Genomic DNA, 20091 nt, shown 5'->3' on the forward strand with positions numbered 1-20091 from the left:
GCTTGGCATGTATGAAAGGAATCTCTGAGCTTGTTAAACGTCGGATTGTTTTGAATTCATTTCCTCATAGTAATGGAAATATCTTAAAAATACCTCCTACGCTCCGGTAATATTTTTTTCGTTAATCACACTATTATACTTAATTTAAATTTATTGAAAATTATTTTCTACTTTTTAGTTCACCTCTTTTCAATCTTTTTTTTTTTTGTAACTGTACATAGTTTAAAAAAAAAACTAAAAAGACACGCTTTTATTTTACATATTAACCAAATTAATAATAATATCAACCCATTACCAGCCCACTACAGGGCACGGTTCTCCTTCCCGCAGAAGAGAGAGAGTGAGACGAGTTTATAGGCCGTATTCCACTACGCTGGCCCGGTGCGGATTGGTGGACTTCACACGCCTTTAGGCAAGCGTGAAGGTTTCCTCACGATGTTGAAACAACAGATATTTTAATTACTTAAAACGCACACTACTTTTGAAAAGTTAGAAAGCGACCACTGGGCTACCAGCGCTTCAACCAAATTAAATAATGGATTATAAATCGTTTGCAAATTTAATTAAACATCTGTCACAAATGTAATAAACTTGTAATCGTTATACGCATAATGGTCAATTACACACGCGTGATCAAATAAAATGCGAACAATTCGCACTAAACTGTCTCTGGGCGACGTTAAGCGGTTGTTTAAAGCATTAAGAGCTCGGGAAGCAGTTCCGAGATGTTTATTTGTTGCACGTGACTGACCAACCACCTCTTATGTATTTCGAGAATTTATTATTCTCTAAATCTTCTTATTGGGGTGCCTCTACGACTACAGAACTTTAGCAGTCAGCTTTGTATACTCGTCTATTCTTTGAGCAGCGAAATAATTCAGAGCCCGTTGGTAACGGCAGGTCAGAATACAATTGTCACCACCATTTCTGATGTAGTACGAAGCGACTAAAGGAATAAACGCAGAATGGGCAGCAGCGACCTTTCTACTACTACCATCTTCTGCGATCACCAACTATATATACTTCTACTGCGATCACCAACCCGTCTGCCCAAACGTGGTGATTAAAAAAAATTACGACAATACACACATCGCCATCTAGCCCCGAAATAGGCGTAGCTTGTTATGGTTACTAAGATGACAGATGAATATTTCTATGAATAATACACATAAATACTTATAATATACCTATAAACATACAGACACTGAATTACATGTTCCTCGCACAAACATTTACCAGTTGTGGGAATCGTACTCACGACCTTTAACTCAGAAAGCAGGGTTGCTGCCCACTGCGCCAATCAGCCGTCCTAATTTTATGGGCAAACCCTTCCGAGGCCTTTAGTCTGGCAGTGAAGTGGTATAGTCTATAGGTGACTCGCGATTTCATTTTACACTCGGACACCAGGACTTTTTTCTGCGACTAACACCTTTTCCTATCCTGATAAGATGTAAGAGCTCATATCTCACTTTTCTGACCTTAATAATGTGATAAAGTTCACGTGTTTTGGAGACGCTTCGCTGAACTTCTACACTTCTACACTTTCTGAGTCCGGCTAGTGGTCAACGTGCGTCTGTATGACCACACCTCAAATACTCCTATGAGTTTCCTAAGGTTTTCTTGAATAGTATTCTTTTGACAGAATTAAAAATCTTAAAACTAGAAATATCGTTCGCCGCATAAGAATTCACTTAGAAAAATATTAATGTAAAACAGCTTACCTATAAGGACATTTCGCAGGGTAAATTATAAGCATTTATCTTTAAGATATTTATAAACACGTACGATGATTTCACAATATTATTTTGTGCTATAAAAAAGAAACAGAAACTGCTTTAAAACAAGCTCATATTTCGAACCTGTTTTCTGCGTCTAAGGCCATGGGTTCGATTCCCACAACTGAAAAAATTGTTTGTGTAATTAACATGAATGCTTTTCAATGTCTGGGTGTTTTTCTATAAATTAAAAGTATCTATGTGTATTATATTCATAAACATATTCATCAGCTATCTTTTTTGTGGCCAGATGTGATTTATTATTTATTATTAGTTTTCATCGGAATTATGTGAGTTTGTTAACTTGTTACGTTACACTTAGTAGTTAGTGCTGAAACTCATTTTTAACTTCAATTTTATTCAAACTTCTGAACTTCACTTTTATTTTATGACCAGAAGTATTCTTCTACAGTTTAATTTTCATTTACAATTCTAAATCAAAGTCGATATTTATTCAGACCAGTCGACTTGATGAGATTTAAGCAACACCTAAAACTTACAGCGGCTATAAAAGCCAGATGTTTGCCGGAGTTAAAGCATAATTTACTCATAACGATTCCCCCAAACGGACTAGCGATGAAACAGGGAAATTTATTAAACAAATAAGTACTGGCATAAAAAATAACTAGAGGGAATAAATCTGGGCCCACGTTACACCTGGGTAAAGTTCGAGATGCCTCAAATCTGTAGTAACAAATTTATTCGCTCTTTTGCGGGGATTTACCAGCGCGAAACCCCAGAAAATCCGAATGGGGCGTTATTTTGTATGTAGAGTTTAAGTTGACGAAATAAAAATTGTAAATTGAGATGAAATGACAGTAGACACAAACCAAAATGTTTTTACTATGTCTTTTGATTTTAAGAAAATAAATTAAATGCATGATCATCATCGTTATATAAACCCATTACCGGCCCACTACAGGGCACGGGTCTCCTCCTACAATGAAAAGGTTAAGGACGTAATCCACCACGTTGGCTTAATGTGGATCGGTGGACTCAAGTCACCTTTGAGAGTATGGAGAACTCTCTGGTATGAAGGTTTCCTGACGATGTTTTCCTACACTGTTGAAGCAAATCATATTTTAATTGTTTAAACGTACATAACTTTGAAAGTTAGAAAAGTTAGCTGAAAAGTGCTGGGATTGGTACCTGGCTCCTCCCCGAAAGTAATGCCGAAGGCCTAACCACTTCGCTATCACCGCTTCTAAAAATTAATTAAATGCTTCTTTGTTTGGAAAACAATCAAATGATATTAACCAAATGTTTAAAAAAGTCTACATTAAGTTAAGTTGATTACTTTTAAATTTTTTTAATGACATAGTGTGACTCAATAGTTTATTTTTATATTCATTACTTATTTTGCTTAAACTCTTTATTTGTACACCACTACGAAATTAGGCAAATATAAGAAGAGTAGATATACGACTTATCTGTAAAATCAAAAAGTTTCACAGATAAGTCTCAGATACCTTATAGTTGTTTGAGTAAACCACTGCCATAGTTTTTACTGAAAGTAATCAGATACATCCCTAACATTACATACAAATTTAAAATCATGGGAGTCCTGTAACATTATAAGGTACGCGTCGCATAACGTAGGTGTTATGCGCGTGTCGTTATTTCATCTCCAATAGGGTCGTTATCATAAGTAATAACTTAGAATGTTTTAAATTCGTTGAAGAAATTGTTTTCTTATACAATATACTAATGCATATTCCAAATTTATTTTCTAATTCGGTTACACGTTGTATATATAATTGCACACAATAACATAATATAAAGTACAATCAAATAGTACTATACTGTAAACAGTATTTCAATATAATATATAGTTTTACTTATACTATCATTATTGTGTAAAACAAAAATATCTATCTTAATTTTTGAAGTTTCTCTACAATCCTTGAAAGTTCAAAGGTACACACTTCAGTTGTTATTCTTGTATTGTGAGAACTAATAGCAAATATTAGTGAAGCATACAAAAGCCTTGTTATTCGTCTATTTAAAGCGTACTTACATGGAGAGAGTGTCTTGGGTCGATAATTCATTATTTAATTCATACATGTATTACTTACACCAACAACTTGCATGTTTACCATATAATTTTATGATAGCATTATTAATTGTACGTTGAACTTAAATTATTGATAAGATACATATAATTTTACAAATAAAATTAATTATTACAGTAACTCAGATATGTAGTTATCAAATGTGTTCAAAAAACAATAACAAAACCAAATCAATGCGCAGATTAAATGAAGAGTGAACACTGACATAAAGAAAACAATAGAGAAAGAAATAATAAAACAAAGAGAAAATGCGATTATTATTAGAATTTGAAAGTGCTGTGTTACTGTTACATCTATGTAACTGTTATATCATTCTTTTAGTTTTCGTTTAAAATTAAATTACAATGGAACTGGATCGATAATGTATTTAAATTCACTCCATGAAACGTGCACTACAACACTCTTTCCATGTGAATGGCGCTTTATTCTTGTTAGAGAAAATATTATGAAGATACCTACTAGAGTTTATTATAAGCTTTGGGTATGGACTATCTAATATCTGTAAAGTAACATAAGTGACTCGAAGTTTTCTTACATCATTAGTGTTTTTGAAGGCTTTCGGTTGAAAAATAAAGACATCTTCGGAACATCGTCAAGAGCGTTCGGCTGGCAACTAAGTTCTCAGTCAGTTAGTTATTGCTACAATTAGTAGAGTAATATACCTACTTAACATACAGTAAAAATAAACTTTTTGAAAACAACAGTAAGAACCTTATACTTTTCTAAAATATACTGTTTATGTTCCACAATTCCAATATTTTTTTTACTTTAATTTTTTTTGAGGGCTGCATTTTGCAGCGACCCTGCTTTCAGAGCCCAAGGCCGTGGGTTCGATTCCCACTACTGGAAAATGTTTGCGTGATGAGCATGAATGTTTTTCAGTGTCTGGGAGTTTATATATATATTGTGTATATTATTCATAAAAATATTCATTAGTCATCTTAGTACCCGTAACACAAGCTACGCTTACTTTGGGACTAGATGGCGATGTGTGTATTGTCGTAGTATAATAAATAATAAATATACTAAGAAATACACACATCGCCCCTGTATACTAAATTACTATACTATAATGTATACTAAATTTCATGAAAATCGTTCGAGCCGATTCCGAGATTCCCATTAGATATATATAAGAATTGCCCGTTTAAAGATATAAGATTAGACAGGCATACTTACACCTTTTCAAGTGTATGCCATCTCAGATGTGGGTTCCAATCTTGATGATGTCTCATATTGCGTCCCACAAAAGCACCCAACCAAGTTTCCAATTACCAGCGACAATTCATCCTGTTGTCTTATCATCATCCTGGCTGATTCCTGAAGGCTTAGTAAGTAAATTATTATTAGGTTTGGTAAACATATTGTGGGTATTATTTAGCTTTAACGACTAGCTTGAAAAATGGATTGCCCATATTAAAGAGTAATGCATACAAAGGAAGAAAATTAAACAAAAGCTTTTTTATAAAACTCCATAAAGAGACCTAAAGAAAGTATGCCAAATAATTTACGGAAGAGTTCTTTATATAACCAGATGCAAAACTCTTTGCAAGCCTAATCAAAATAAGCTTAATGCCGCAAACAAATATTAATAGCCTTCTGGAAGTTTTCAAGCATCTGTCGCCCCAGGATGGTTTCATGCATAATGCAAACGTCTGATTGTGCCACAGGTCCGCAGTTCTTTACACAAATACACGTCCGTATTTACTTGGCCGCATTTCATCTGTAGGTATATTAAGTCGCACACATCACAGTCATACGTGTATAAAAAGCATAGAATATCACCATAAACTAAATTATCAGTCGTATTTAAGAAGGATATTGTAAACGGTTTATTAGGCTTGTACTCTTGTGTTAGTCAAATCTTGTGATTAGAATGTTCCCCCTTTCTTGTTGAATTAATTGATGATATTTTAAAGTTTCATACCCCTTTGGCTCAATTGAGAATACTCAAGTTCAATTATACGTATTCGAGATTCAGTATCATTGTAAATTCAAAATGGCTACCTCTATAAAATAGCGGAATTCCATGAATTCAATATGTACCAACATGTGTAGTATGCAATAAGAAATCCGAATTAGGTACATTGTGTGTTACTAGTCAAGAAGGAGGCTTCTGAGCGAGATCGAGAGCGAGCCAATCCTGCTCGGAGAAGACAGCGCCCGAGTGCAGGTGCTAATCATGCTCGTTCACCTGCTCAATAGTTCCAGACGAAGGGACATCAGGGTCGAGAACGGTCTGATGGGGACTAGTAGTCACGTCATCACCTCTACTTACGACCCTGGGAAGCCAAGAAGAGACAAGGTGTTGCCTTACCTCAAAGTAAAGTACCTACAGGAAATCGGGAATCATAAATCTTCCCGGGACGAGCTATAAGCGTTCTGCAAGGGAGGCACCGGTGTGTTCCTAGGAGATCCCGGAGCCTCCCAATATGTACTGAGGCTGGCAACCGAGGGGGTTTTAGTGGGTATAAATCCCACATAACCCAAATTCTCCCACAGACAATCTTTTAAGAAGATTTCCCCCGTCAACAAAAAAAACGGTACATTGTGTTTAACAAAAACCTTAGTTTGAATATCAAACAAAACAAAGGACTTTACGAGTAAATTTGTAGAAAACCTCATTATCGTCATCATATCAACCCATTACAGGGCACGGGTCTCCTTCCACTATGAGAGGGGTTTAGGCTGAAGCCCACCATGCTGGCCCATACTTCACGCCTTCCCGAACATTATGGAGAACTTTCGGGCACGCAGGATACTTGCATCTGAATTTGAATTGCTTAAAACGCACTTAGCCTTCAATAGTTTGAGGAGTTTACTCGGCCTACCGAAAGTGAAATCAAAATCTACTAGGCTATCAGCGCTTCCTTTGCAATATACCTACTATCTAAAAAAAATAATGGCAGCTACCAGAAAATGTCGAATTAAATTTTTTTACAGACTCAATATGGATATCAAAAGAAAGAGCAGGATGAAAAAAATACTGTCATAATCCTGGAATATAGTGAAGTAGTCTGACTAGGAGCTCCTGCCCGTCAGATCCCTCGAGGTTTTCGTCGTGATGCTAAGCTAAGTTGTGCTATAAACTGTGCTCGTCTCATTAGTATAAGTCACGGACCGGCTCGGGATCCCGTTTTTATTGCTCTCCATCGTCCTAGCTCGAGGACGCCTAAATTTTAAATTGATCTAGCTTTTAGCGCCCACCAACTCTTGCAATTTTACGGTGGACAGTGGCACCAAACCCGGAGTATGAAAAACTGAATAAGGCCTAAGCAAACTTTGAAATTCACTACAACATTCCTTCCCGCATCGTAGATTTGGTATTCCTTTCTTCAGCGTCAACGCCGCTATGTGAATACAAAAGAAGAGAAAGATCAGAGTTCTTAAATGTCTGCATGAAGTGTACGGATGAATTGGAATTATTTGTTTTGCCTTCAACACTACAGAGATGTTAACGTTTAAACGGACAGAGAAATTCTGAACAAAAATACATTTTTATTTTTATTAGTGTTTTACCTACACTCGGAGAAATTATCAATTTTATTAATTTTAAATACCTATGAAAATTTTTGGAACCGAAAGGATTTGAACCTGCGACTCTCGGGCAATCTGGCTGAGCGCTTTAACCTATTAAGCCTAACGGCTCTCCTACCGTCGATGCCGAAATTAGTATTTGCTTTTTATATCAGTCTTATAGGGACTGTAGCGCCATCTTGTAGGAAACATTGCAGTTTCGATTTACTTTTTCAAAGGTCCATATTACAATGAGACACGTTTGAAACAAGAATTTACTTTTTTATGATTTTTATTACTGTTTGCCTACACTTAGAGGAATTATCCATTTGCTTATTTAAAGGTCTAGGTTCAAATCCTGTGGTTCTAAAAAGTTTTATATGAATTTCAAATAAATACAATTAATAAGACACTTTTGTGATCTCCACGTTATGCGATTTAATTTGACAAACAATCCATGAAATGCTCACAATAATTTTGCCTTACCAACTATGTAATCAATAGAATCCATTTATGAATATACTTTATTAATGATGGCCGGACATATATTGATGGCATTATGATATTGAATTTACGTATTTCTAATTATATATTAAGCCTAGATTTAATTATCTGAAATATGTTTTACATTCAGCTTTTAATCCCGTGCATATTTTAGGTACAGTTGGTATCTTTAATTATTATAATTTTGATCCTAAAATTAATTATCTGAAATATGTTCAACATTTAAATTTAAATCCAGCACATATTAAATCCAGCACATATTAAATCCTAGTTACACTAGGATGATTATGTTTACTACTACTGTGATTATGCGTACATCATTATGAGTAGAAACTAAGAATACATTATTTAGTTATTTGAAGGAATATAATGACTTAAAAAAGGAGAATGTCATCGTTTCCACGGCATATGAACTTTTCCGTGGTTTCGTTACGCACCCATGAATCCTTTTACATTTGAAATACATAATGTAAGGAATTTTGGTCTAATTCAATAAAAAATATATGAATTTAAGCAACAGATAAACTTATCGCTTCACTTTAAATACGTCTCACTGCTTAGAGACCTTCGAACAGTGCGTGTTGCAAGGGATAACCAATGGCTTCTAAACATAGTCGTTAGCTATGGATTTCTTAAAAAATCTAAGAGTTCCTCAGTCGGGTATAGACAGAGCTCGAAGTCTTTCTATGCCATTAAGAAAGAGACTCAGACTCACATTAAGAAGAAACTCAAATAATTGAAGAAAGTAATTATTAACTAAATTGTTTCTTCAACCAACGGTTGTCTGGAGGAGATCGCTTCAAGCGATAAGGCTGCCTTTGTGCATATGTATATTATCGTTTTTTTTTTGTTAACCTGGTTTTATATTTGTATGTGCAATAAAGACTTTTTTTTCTACTTCTTCTTCTTCTTAATTCATTGTATTAGTATTTTAGTTAACATTAAATTGAAATGGAGCTAGGATTTCTTTTTTGTGTGCGTGACAACTGTATTCTAATCTGCTGCCACGACAGGGCAGTACACTTCCGCATTCATAATATTACAATCCTCTGGTGCTGCAGACGTTTATTGGCCGGAGCATCCTCAGAAGATGAACTTTACAATTAATAATTGTTAAACAATATATTTAAATACATTTACCAATATATTTTGCGGATATTGTTTAACAATATCAAGGAATTCCGTGAAATATGCCACTAGAATAGTTTTTTATTTGTTGACGCTTAGAGAGAATGTAAGGTCCCGATACAAGCAACGTGTTAGCGGTTGAATCGGCACGTCCTCGTCCACAAGACCCCCCCATTGTGACCGACCCTATATAACCCTGGCCAATCAATTGAGCTACACGGTAACGCTTTTAGCAATAGAAATATTTCTCACTGGAAATCTTGTCATACATTTCTATCGAACGATCTTTTATTTTTTAAATGAATAATTGAATGATCGACTGAACATTAAAAAGTACAGGAAAAATATAAAAACAGTGTGAACAATAGCGATCCTTTTCAAGCAGCTAATGACGTGAAAAGCACAGCTACGGAAAACACGTGTTTTTTTAGTTATAATTGAAATCCGCGTGGTAACTGACTAGGTGTATAAATTTAATATTAATATTATTGAAAAAATATTACTCTTCACTTTTATCAGATGTGATTGCAGACAAGGACTTACTTATAATAGGTGAAAAAAACAAAGCTGATTTCTTCTTCATAAAAATTCAAAATTCAAAATTCATTTATTTCAAGGAGGCCTAATATAAGCACTTTTGAAACGTCAAGTCTGTCTGTGTGTAGTGACTCTACCACCGGTTGGGAAGGCAGATTCCAATACCGAGAAGAAGCCGGCAAGAAACTCAGCAGTAGCTCTGTTCCAATATCAACAATTTATATTTTACATTTTAAAATTCATTTTTGTTTTTTTCTTAGTCTTGACAGACTGTTCGTGATCGTTAAGTCATAAACGTTTTTAATTAGCGATGAAATAAATAAATAAATAAAATAAATACTACGACAATACACACATCGCCATATAGCCCCAAAGTAAGCGTGGCTTGTGTTATGAGTACTAAGATAGCTGATGAATATTTTTTTATTAATATAATACACATAAATACTTATAATATACAGATAAACACCCAGACACTGAAGAACATTCATGTTCATTCATCACTCAAACATTTTCTGATATATTACTCTTATATATATGCGAAGCGGTAATAGCCCAGTGATTAGGAATTCGATTTCACTTTCGAAGGCACTTTCTCTAAACTCTGAGTTATGAACGTTTCAAGCTATTATCACTTTCCTCAACGGTGAAGGAAAACATCGTGATGAAACCTGCATGCCTGAGACATCTCCATAATGTTCGCAAAGTCCACCAATCCACACTGGGCTAGCGTGGTGGAATACGGCGTAAACCCCTTCTCATTGTAGGAAGAGACCCGTGCCCTGTAGTAAGTCAGAAATAGGTTAATATGATGATGTTATTAATGCAATTATAATAAGTTAATGTAACAATCCTACCTTAATACAGCACTAGGTATTACCTTTTTCACAATAAAAATCAAGTCTTTGACTACTTTCCATTAGCGTCGCTTATTTTTCAAAATGACCTCTTAGCGATTTAATGAAAAACGTGCGTTGAAAATTCCCACTCGATTACTCGCTGGTTATTAATGGCTGGGCGGGGAATTGAACATTTGAATGATCGCCCTTCGATTGTTGGAATGCAAACAAAGGTGCTACGGTATAAGGAAATATCCTACGTGTATGAAGGATATTTTGTAAGAAGAGTGAAAATTAATAGGTTCGTTTGGAAAAATATTCTTCATGTTATTTTTTTTTTCTTCATTGGATATTAGTAATTCGTGTAAAGGAAATTGAACGTTGAAAGAAAGTGTATATAAAACGTAAGCTTCTAGAAAAATCCTATCATAATATTAAGGATTACATGTGTGGTAAAAAGCTTGGGTACGAATTGCTCTAACTTCAAAGCTCAACATAAACTCGACTGTGAGATGGTGATAACAGAAAAAATACCTGGCGGAGGCGTTGGAACCCTCCTAGCTTTAGTTTTAAGTTAACAAATGCAGTTATCAACATCACTAACATTAGTGCATGCTGTAAATGTATGAACGCTTCATAAGTGCCTGTGATTAGGTTTACATAAATAAAACATTTTTGAATTTTGAATTTGGTTTTGAATACAATATACTGATAAACACCCAGACACTGAAATACAATCCTGTTCATCACGCAAACATTTTGCAGTTATGGGAATCGAACCCACGGCCTTGGACTCGGAAAGCAGGGTCGCTGTCCACTGTCCTAATGCGCCGTTGAAGAAGAACCAAATGCCAAGATGTTTTTAAGCCAAGAAGTTTCTTGTATCCGACCGGCGTTAGGCGATTGGCGCTATCCACTGCATTCCCCTGAGAACAATTTTAGCCGCTCCAACCAGCTGTGGGACATAGGCTAAATGTGATTCCCGTACTGCTGTTTCGTTTATACAATAGTATATAATCATTCATTATTTACTAAAACTCGACATCCCTAATTGATTGTAACGCTATATTGTAATATATTAAAATCCCTACATTATTTTAATTATCATCGCACCTCCAGTAAGCCGGTTTCGCTTTTAATTAGTAAAATAAAGCCCTCGGCCAAATAACCAACGCTAGTTCATATAAATTCAATTCAATTCGTGCCTCACGAGTTCATAGCTGCAAACAATAAACAATAATAATGATTTTGCAGAATTTTGCTTCGATTTATTAAATTTTTTTATTCCGTACTCTAGCTACCTTAAAAATCCAAATTGCCAAATTGTATACGCTGTTTTGTTATTGCTTTTGTGTTTTATGTACTTTTTGTGGTGCACAATAAAACTTTATTCATTCGTACCTTTTTTAGGAGCACAATACATATCCAATTTTTTGGGTATCGTCGCCTTCATCCACTCAACTTTACCCCACTAAGTTCCGACAGGATCCACTAGCATCCGATTTTTTTATTCAATAGGCTCTCAGATCTGCGTTCACAATGTCTAGCCAACGCTTTCTTGGGCGGCCGCGAGTTTCAGCTTTGGAACTGTTAACACAGGAAGGAAACGTTTTTCTCCCCGAGAAACGACAAACTTGTATCTCTTTCAATTATAACATAAAACATTGCTAACTTACTAATCTTTTTTGTTTCGTTACTTGGCTCGCTTTCACTCCTTACGTACTTGTAATTCGTCCATCTATTAAGTAACAACGAAGCAATGACTCTACGTTTTATTACACTTTACTTTTATCCCCAGTATACAAACATACAAAAACTATTTATCTGTACAAATAATAATAATGCGTATGCGTATGCGTAAGCGTATGCGTGTGTTTGTTTGTTTGTCCTTACTTTACGTCCTAACTAAGCCACCAATCGACTTGATTTTTAGCATACAGTAAGTGACGGAGAGTAACATAGGCTTTTACGCGAGATTCGTTTTAATCCGTAATAAGCGCGGACGAAGAACTTCGGTAACAGCGACTTAAAAATTATTTAAAACTCGTATGTCAAACATTGTACGATTTTTTTTTTACTTTTAAAAAGGGCCCATAGATCCGCGAAGTCATTTTTTTTCTTTCACAAATGTATAGCCATAATTAAGTAAAAATATTCTTACATTACATATATACATTCATACATTTATACATGTACATCCATCCATACATACAACAAACATATATACATGAACCATGAAACATTACACCCTTTATTTGGGCAGTCCTGTAAAAAGTTGGTACCCAAATAGTGAACTTAAACATAATTTATTAAACAAACTTATTAGTTTAAACCAGAAAACTTTAAGTAAGTATAAAATTTGCATACAAAATAACAAAGTATCTATTGCATCCACAAGCTATCTAGAAGTCTAGACTTGATAGATTAAATCAACAATTACCGCGGCACTCACCATAAAACGGTTGTAGAAGAAAACAGAAGGCTGCCAGTGCTTAAGCAAACTATTCTAGGGACCATTCACACTTAGTCGTTGGATGCCATCGAACTTTGAGTTTTTGGTCCTGAATAGTCATTCATATCTAGTTTCATCCTAAATAGCTTTAAACAGCTCACTGCCTCTCCAAAAGGAAGTTTTGCTTACAATCATCACGCTGGACAGCAGCAGATGGTATTAGTACAGAGGGCGCTGCTCTCAGTTATATTGCCTAAGTCGCCTTGTACAACACGCGCGGGAAGAGGAGGGGTGGTAATAAATTCATTTTGATCTTGTCATACTTTTTTTTTTACATCAAAAAACTAATCTGTGAAAATTACAACAAAAACCTACTGACATATTTTAAGTGATTAAATACAACATTTAAAAGTTCCACAGACGCCATTGAATAAACGAAAGCGTAAGTCATAGTTTCTCCGAAGGAGAATAAATAATTTATGAGCTACTCTCCGTTTACCAGTCGCTCGCGAAATATTACCAACTGATTGACTTTGATGTTTAAATGTTAATTGAATCTCTACATATATCATATTAATATAAGAGTGTTTTTGTTGGTCTGTGCTTCTATTTTTGTTATTTTTCTAGTGAAAAACCTATTGCTTCCTTCATGACGTCATAACTTCCAGAATATCAATAAAAATGATTGAATATTTTAGAATTTTAAACTGTCGTGAGTACAGTTTTTTATACATATTAAATATTATCAAAAGCTGAACTGATGGGTTGTATTGTGACTGAATATCGTACTTTAAGTATCGATAAGATCGATGATATTGAAAGGTATATTTAATACGTTTATCTATTCTAGCACACCGCCATATATTTTAAACACTGCAAAAGACAATCCACGTGTCGAATGTCATTTTGAGTTCCATGGAAAATAATAGAGGTAAATATAAATATTCTACCGAGTATATCTGGTTCGGAACTTTCCAACATAAAGTAACATATTAAAGTGAATTTTAATAATTGCACTTTACAAAACGTTATTTACTAATACAATAAATAATTATTTCCGTAACATTTAATTTATTAGTATATACTTAGTAATGGATGATATTAGGTTACTAAGATTGGCAGTTTTAATATTAGAAGTAAGTTAAAATTTTGATTCATATGATGCGTGAATAAAGTCTTGTTTACAACTGCTGATAATTAGGTATTAAAACACTCATGTGATAATTAATGTTATAAATAAATAACTATTTTATTATACTTAACAGATAACATTGGCACCAAATAAAAAACGTCACTTCTTGTGCTAAATTGTGTATAAGACTGCATATCTATACATTATTGATCGAAAGATATTGCACGTAACTTTTTATGACATAAAATTGCCATGTTTAACGTTGGATCTAAAAAAGCATGTCTGTTGTTACCTACTTGTATCTTAAATCTTAGAGTTGCTACTTTTAATTCCAAAAAGCTTACTCATAAATGTACGTCACTACACCCTGATTGTTGGTGGCTTTAAAATCGGAACACACTATTATCTACAAATTATAACCTAAACTTTGACAGTTATTTAATAAAAAGGCGACAAATTTGATATTGCTGGTTTCAAGCTTGCTTGTTACTACTTCGATATGCATATCAAGGACTCTACTTTTATAGTAAAAAATATTATTATAACCTTTATTCTTCCACACATTATCTCCTTACCCGTTTCTTATCATCATATATTAATTTTAGTCATAGAATTATCATAGTAAAGACAGAACTATGCAAATCGTTTCCCACATGGCTGATTTCTCCAAACAGGTGCGTCCACACTTGTACGCTTTCATTTCAGTATTACATCTTTCCTAATTGTCTTTCTGGTTTTAACCTATAATTTGAGAGCACACGCAAGATAAAAAGGAAATTTTAGGAGTATGTTATACCAAAATATAACATCGTGGGCACTACAGCTTTATAGTATGCATATGCACCTAGTATGCACTGAGTATGCAGTGTAAACGAGCACTTTTATCTTTACATTTGAGGTGTGTACAGGAATTTCAGTTTCGATAACAATGATATAGATTATAATAAAAGTGCACATGCAGATACATGCCTGTTCACACTCAGAAAGAAGATAAAACTCGAAGGTAACGTACAAGTGTGAAAACGCCAAATGAAATTCTCTTGCGGTCGTTTAGCGATCAAGTGTAAATAGGTCCTTGAAGCACTCGCTTGATTAGACTGGGGCGAATTATGCGAATTAGCAATTGCGCTCTCGCATTCGTCTTCTCACATACAAGTAGTGAATTAGGTCGCCCCACAGAGTAAAGACTTCAGTATAACAACTGTGTTAAGAAAGAATAGTTGAAGAATGAAATCAAATCCAAATACTCAAAATTCCTGTTAATCCAAACATATACTAAACCCTGATTCTCTAAGAAATTTCAATTATTAATGCTATGGAGAGGTTTTTTTTGTGACATCATCATCAACTACTCTCTGTACCTTCTAAAGAAAATGGATCGAAAATCATATCAGTTTTTAGTACCACATTGTACAAATACTTATGTTATTATTACTAATGTTCCACGGAATATGAAAAAATTGGTTCAACTTGGCTGGACGAAATAGCGAAGGAATATTCGCAACTTCTCTGATTTACTTTTGTGAGGTTGTTTTATGATATTTTTGAATTCTCTTCTACAAGTTATACTTAGATAAATAGAAACTTATCGTGGAAATAAAGCTGTCAGTATTGTTTGCCTTGAGTTTGGGAAAGACACCGCAGATTAAAAAAACGAATAGTTTTATATTTTATTTGTTGATTTAAAATTATAAATAATTATTATTTTATAAAAATATTAATAGGACAATCGTTTCATGTAACGAACATTCAATAAAAATACTTTTAAATTTTTTTTTAAATTACTGTACGTTTTACTATTGTAGTTTATTAAAGAATCAGTTATCTAAATCACTTCATAAACATAAAACGCAGAATATTAATTTTGCAATGTCATAGCAGTTGTCTGGTAGGAATAAGAGGTAATTTTTCCAGGTAATGCCCACAGCATTGACAGTTTTGGACACAGAAAGCAGGTCACGGCCCACTTAGCTAATCAGTCGTCAAATTGACTAAGGTGGTATCTCAGTCGATTTGACGACCGATTGATGGTAAACTGACCGATTGCGCTTACTGCTAACTAGCTTTTAGGTGACTTTCAATAATAACTTGCTTGCTTTATTGTTATTTAAGCCTACTGGTCTTCCTACTCTTTATTATAAAGTGTAAAGACGTCGTTCTTATAATTCCGCTCAACGACCGTCTAACTGATAAGTCCTGCATTTCCATCCCTCTTTTTCATAAACGCTGTTAAGTGAGTGAAACTAACTTAGTACATTATATTATTGTCGATTAAATTACAAATTGCTTTTGCACAGCTTTGGGGTTTGAAGAGGGTTCTGGGGATTTTATACGATCAATTCTCTTATATTTTATTATATATTTTTTTTATTATTTCTGTATTTACGAAACGGCTCAGAAGATTGGGCAGTAGTTATGTATTAAGACAATGTTTTTCTTACGTTAACTTATTGGTGTACAAGAATAAAACTAATCTAACAGGAGTAAGTAATCTAACAGATTAAGTGTTGAAAAAAGTCTATCTGTAAATGTTTTCTTTAAATGACTGTATCTTCGCCGGAAAACACAATTTAACATAAAGTAGGTAGGTTAAGTTTTAATTATAAATTCAGAAAAAAATACGAGGTAAATATGCGATGTAATATTTCCAACACATCCTTTGAAAATAACTTTACTATCGAAGTCTCAATTGCGCAAAGGCTTAGGGAAAATTTTCAAAACAAATTACCCCTTTGAAGGAGGCCTCAAATTGGAACGCTAATGCCTTAACCGCCTCACTAGACTGATTTTATTACTTAAATTTAGACATCTATAAGCTCTAATGAAAAAATTTGAGACCTCGGCTTCACTATCGTAAAGTTATTTCCATATTGTAACATCCTTTTGGGGAATAAGTAAATAGCTTATGAATCTAATGACTCTTTCGTTATCTTTTCAGTCCAAGATTCGAGAAAGACTTCCAATCGCAGGTTAATCGTAGCCCAAAATGGTAGCAGAGGTCATTAGGTGACACCGCTTTCACTTGTTAGTTTCTTCAATTCGCTTTCAGAGTAGACTGACTTAGTTGCAGCGTGCGCTAGCTTTTATAAAACTTGTCAAAGGTCTGGAACCTTCTCTACATAAAGAGAATGTTCCATAATTTATAATTATGAATATTTGAGGAATGTTCTCGGAGCTACTTAGAAGTTCGCAAATACTAGGTTTGTAGGGATATAACCGCTTCTTGGCAAACTTACTTAAGATCGTTTATTAATGTTAAGTCTCTAACCAATAACTTCGACACATTGCTATAATCCAGATTGGTATCCAATACGGATTCTTCTGAAACGATAATGATTATCTGTTGGTAATAATGATGACCGGGAGCGACAGCTTAACTTGCTCTCTAAGACTCTAAGTATTAATAAATCTACATCGAGCAAAGAACAAATTCTCAAGTATCGGTCAATTTAACAATGAAGAAACTTTGAAAGTCATTCGGAATCAATCAGTCAATGTTGCTTAATATTTTAAGCATATCTGAACTATATCAAGAATAGACTGAACCCGCCAAAGAATAACCCACCAGTCTCATTAAAAAAAGGCATGTTGCATTATTAAAGAAACTAAACATTTGTTTCCCTGGTAATACAAAAAGTATTTTAAAGTTATTTAAAAAAATATTTCTGATTACTAATTTACCGAATATTTCATATCACATTTCTCACCTTCAGCCCATTGGACCTTTCTGCAGTATCTATCACGCGTCATGTTGTCAATTTATGCAAAGTTGCTTCCATCATTTTAACGTAATCATTACTCTACCAAATTTTCTGCCTACCTCTTAGTTATGAAAATTAAGCTTAATTTGCTATACTCCGCGAACAGCAGGGGAATCTGTATGGTGTAATATATAATTTTTTCAATCCTTATACTCCACACCAAACAGATAACTGTTTGTATACATTGTGAAATCAACATCTCCTGAGGATGCTCTGGTTTCGGAGCGAAACGTGCGTAGAGTGTAAGTATATTGCCGAGGAGTATATTGTTTGGTGTGGAGTATAAAGATTGAAGAAATTATAAATTACACCATACAGATTCTCCTGCTGTACGCAAAGTATAGCAAATTAAGCTTAATTTTCATAATATATTTTGGATTTACGCAAAGTAACGCCACGCCTGCTTCTACCCAATATCTCTTAAATTCTTCCGTTCTCTAGGATACCATTCTGCAACTCTTGCTCACATACCTCGCTTTTACCTGCATAAATGCCCAGCTTATTTCCATTTTCATTTTGTATTTTTAATTTTGTATCTACCAGCTGTTAACCACGTTCTTCGTCCGCGTTCATGCCTCAACTAAACCACTAAACTATGTATCAACTAAGCCACCATATAACCTATGGTGGCTTAGTTGATACAAATATTAGTGGCTTACTTGAGACATAGATTAGTGGCTTACTTGAGACATGAAGGATGGACAAATAAACAATCAACTTCCGCAGCTATAGCATCAGTAAGCATTATGTTGGTTTCTTTTCATTGTGCTTGATTATGTACCAGCGAGCACTTAACTCAAAGGTGACGCTAAATTCCCCCTTTTTTTTTTTTAATCTCTTTTAAAGAGCTAAAATGGGTCTACTATTACTACTTTAAAAACTAGCTTATTCTACGTCTACCTACATAAATATATTACATAAATATTTCGCGGTCTCAGAATAGGGATTTGACAAACTCTGAAAATCGCTACGGACATATCCCATTAGAATGGGATAAATACGAGTATGTTACCTTACACTACATTCCTCTTATCTTCTAGGCCAAATAAACTTATCGAAACGCCGTCTAAGAAGTTTCACTTAAAAAATCCAAATTTGAACGATCTTTGAATGATGCTCGTTGTTGATCTTTGTTACCAGAGCGCTCGAGTGAGAAAACATTGGGGCAAAGCTCCTGTTACCAGCTCAAACACGATTTGCATACCTGCCGTAGTTTTAATTAATTCAATGTAATTAGAGAGCTTTGCCCGAATGCCCCGCTGCAGTGAATGCTCGTAATGGACCCAACCCGGGGCTGAAATTTGAGGTTAGTGTTTCGACAATTGGTAGTGATAGAAATTTAGTTAGTATTTAAATTATAATAATAATTTCTCGGATATGGATTTATAATACGTACGCGTTCATTTTAAACTGGCTCTCCAAGTTGGTCTAGTTGTTGATTTTTATTTATCTAGTTAGATCGAGAAAATGAAATAGTGAAGTGGTTAATTTAAAGATTCTGCCGAGTACGCTGGGATCGCGACCTACCAACATTAAAGCACATATTCAAGTTAAAGTGTGAGTTGAGTTTGGCCATCCAAAGAGGCAAGGCTGGCAGCATCTTAGGAACTGTGCCTAGCTGCGGTGGTTTCGAAGACGTGTTAGATTTAATTTAGTTTTACATAGTTTATTTCAAGCAATATTTATAAAACATATGTAAAAATAAAAATATATTGGTACTTAAAAAATAAACTGCCAATAATACTTATTTTATTTGTATATGCTCAGTAATGGATGATAACATAAGGTTAGTAGGATTGGCTGTTTTAATGTTTTAGATATTAAATTCAGATATTAAAATTAAGATATTAAAGTCTTACATGCAAATGTTGATAATTTGGTATTCAAACAACCCACATTCATGATATAGGGTATTAGCCCCTTATTCTACAACAGTTGCATAAATAGCTAATAACGGATAAGTTTCCCGTTAAGTAAAAGTTTGTACAGAGCTCCTAACCAAAGGAACTTATAAAGCGATAACTTATTCGAACACAGTGCTAAATTTGGAGCCTCTGCTTCAGTGGGTAGCGATGAACTTTTAGTTCATTGACTTATAATGTTCCTACTTACTACGCAATTCTGAATGCTTTTCTCACAGAATTAGCATACTTTTGCTTATTACGAGGAAAGGTTGTGAAAGTTCTTAATTTGTTGTTTTTCTTCTTATCTTCCTGCTTTGATAGTAAATGTGATATTTATCTTCTAATTGTAATTACTTATAACATAATTAAAAGTGAATTATTTGAATATGAGAGTTCACGTTTTGGCAAACGGAGTATACGCCCCGCACGCGCCCCCCTATACGCACCTTTTAGGGGCAGTTATAACCCTAT

The sequence above is a fragment of the Pararge aegeria genome, chromosome 20 (genome assembly GCF_905163445.1).
Source record: "Pararge aegeria chromosome 20, ilParAegt1.1, whole genome shotgun sequence".
Lineage (NCBI taxonomy): Eukaryota > Metazoa > Arthropoda > Insecta > Lepidoptera > Nymphalidae > Pararge > Pararge aegeria.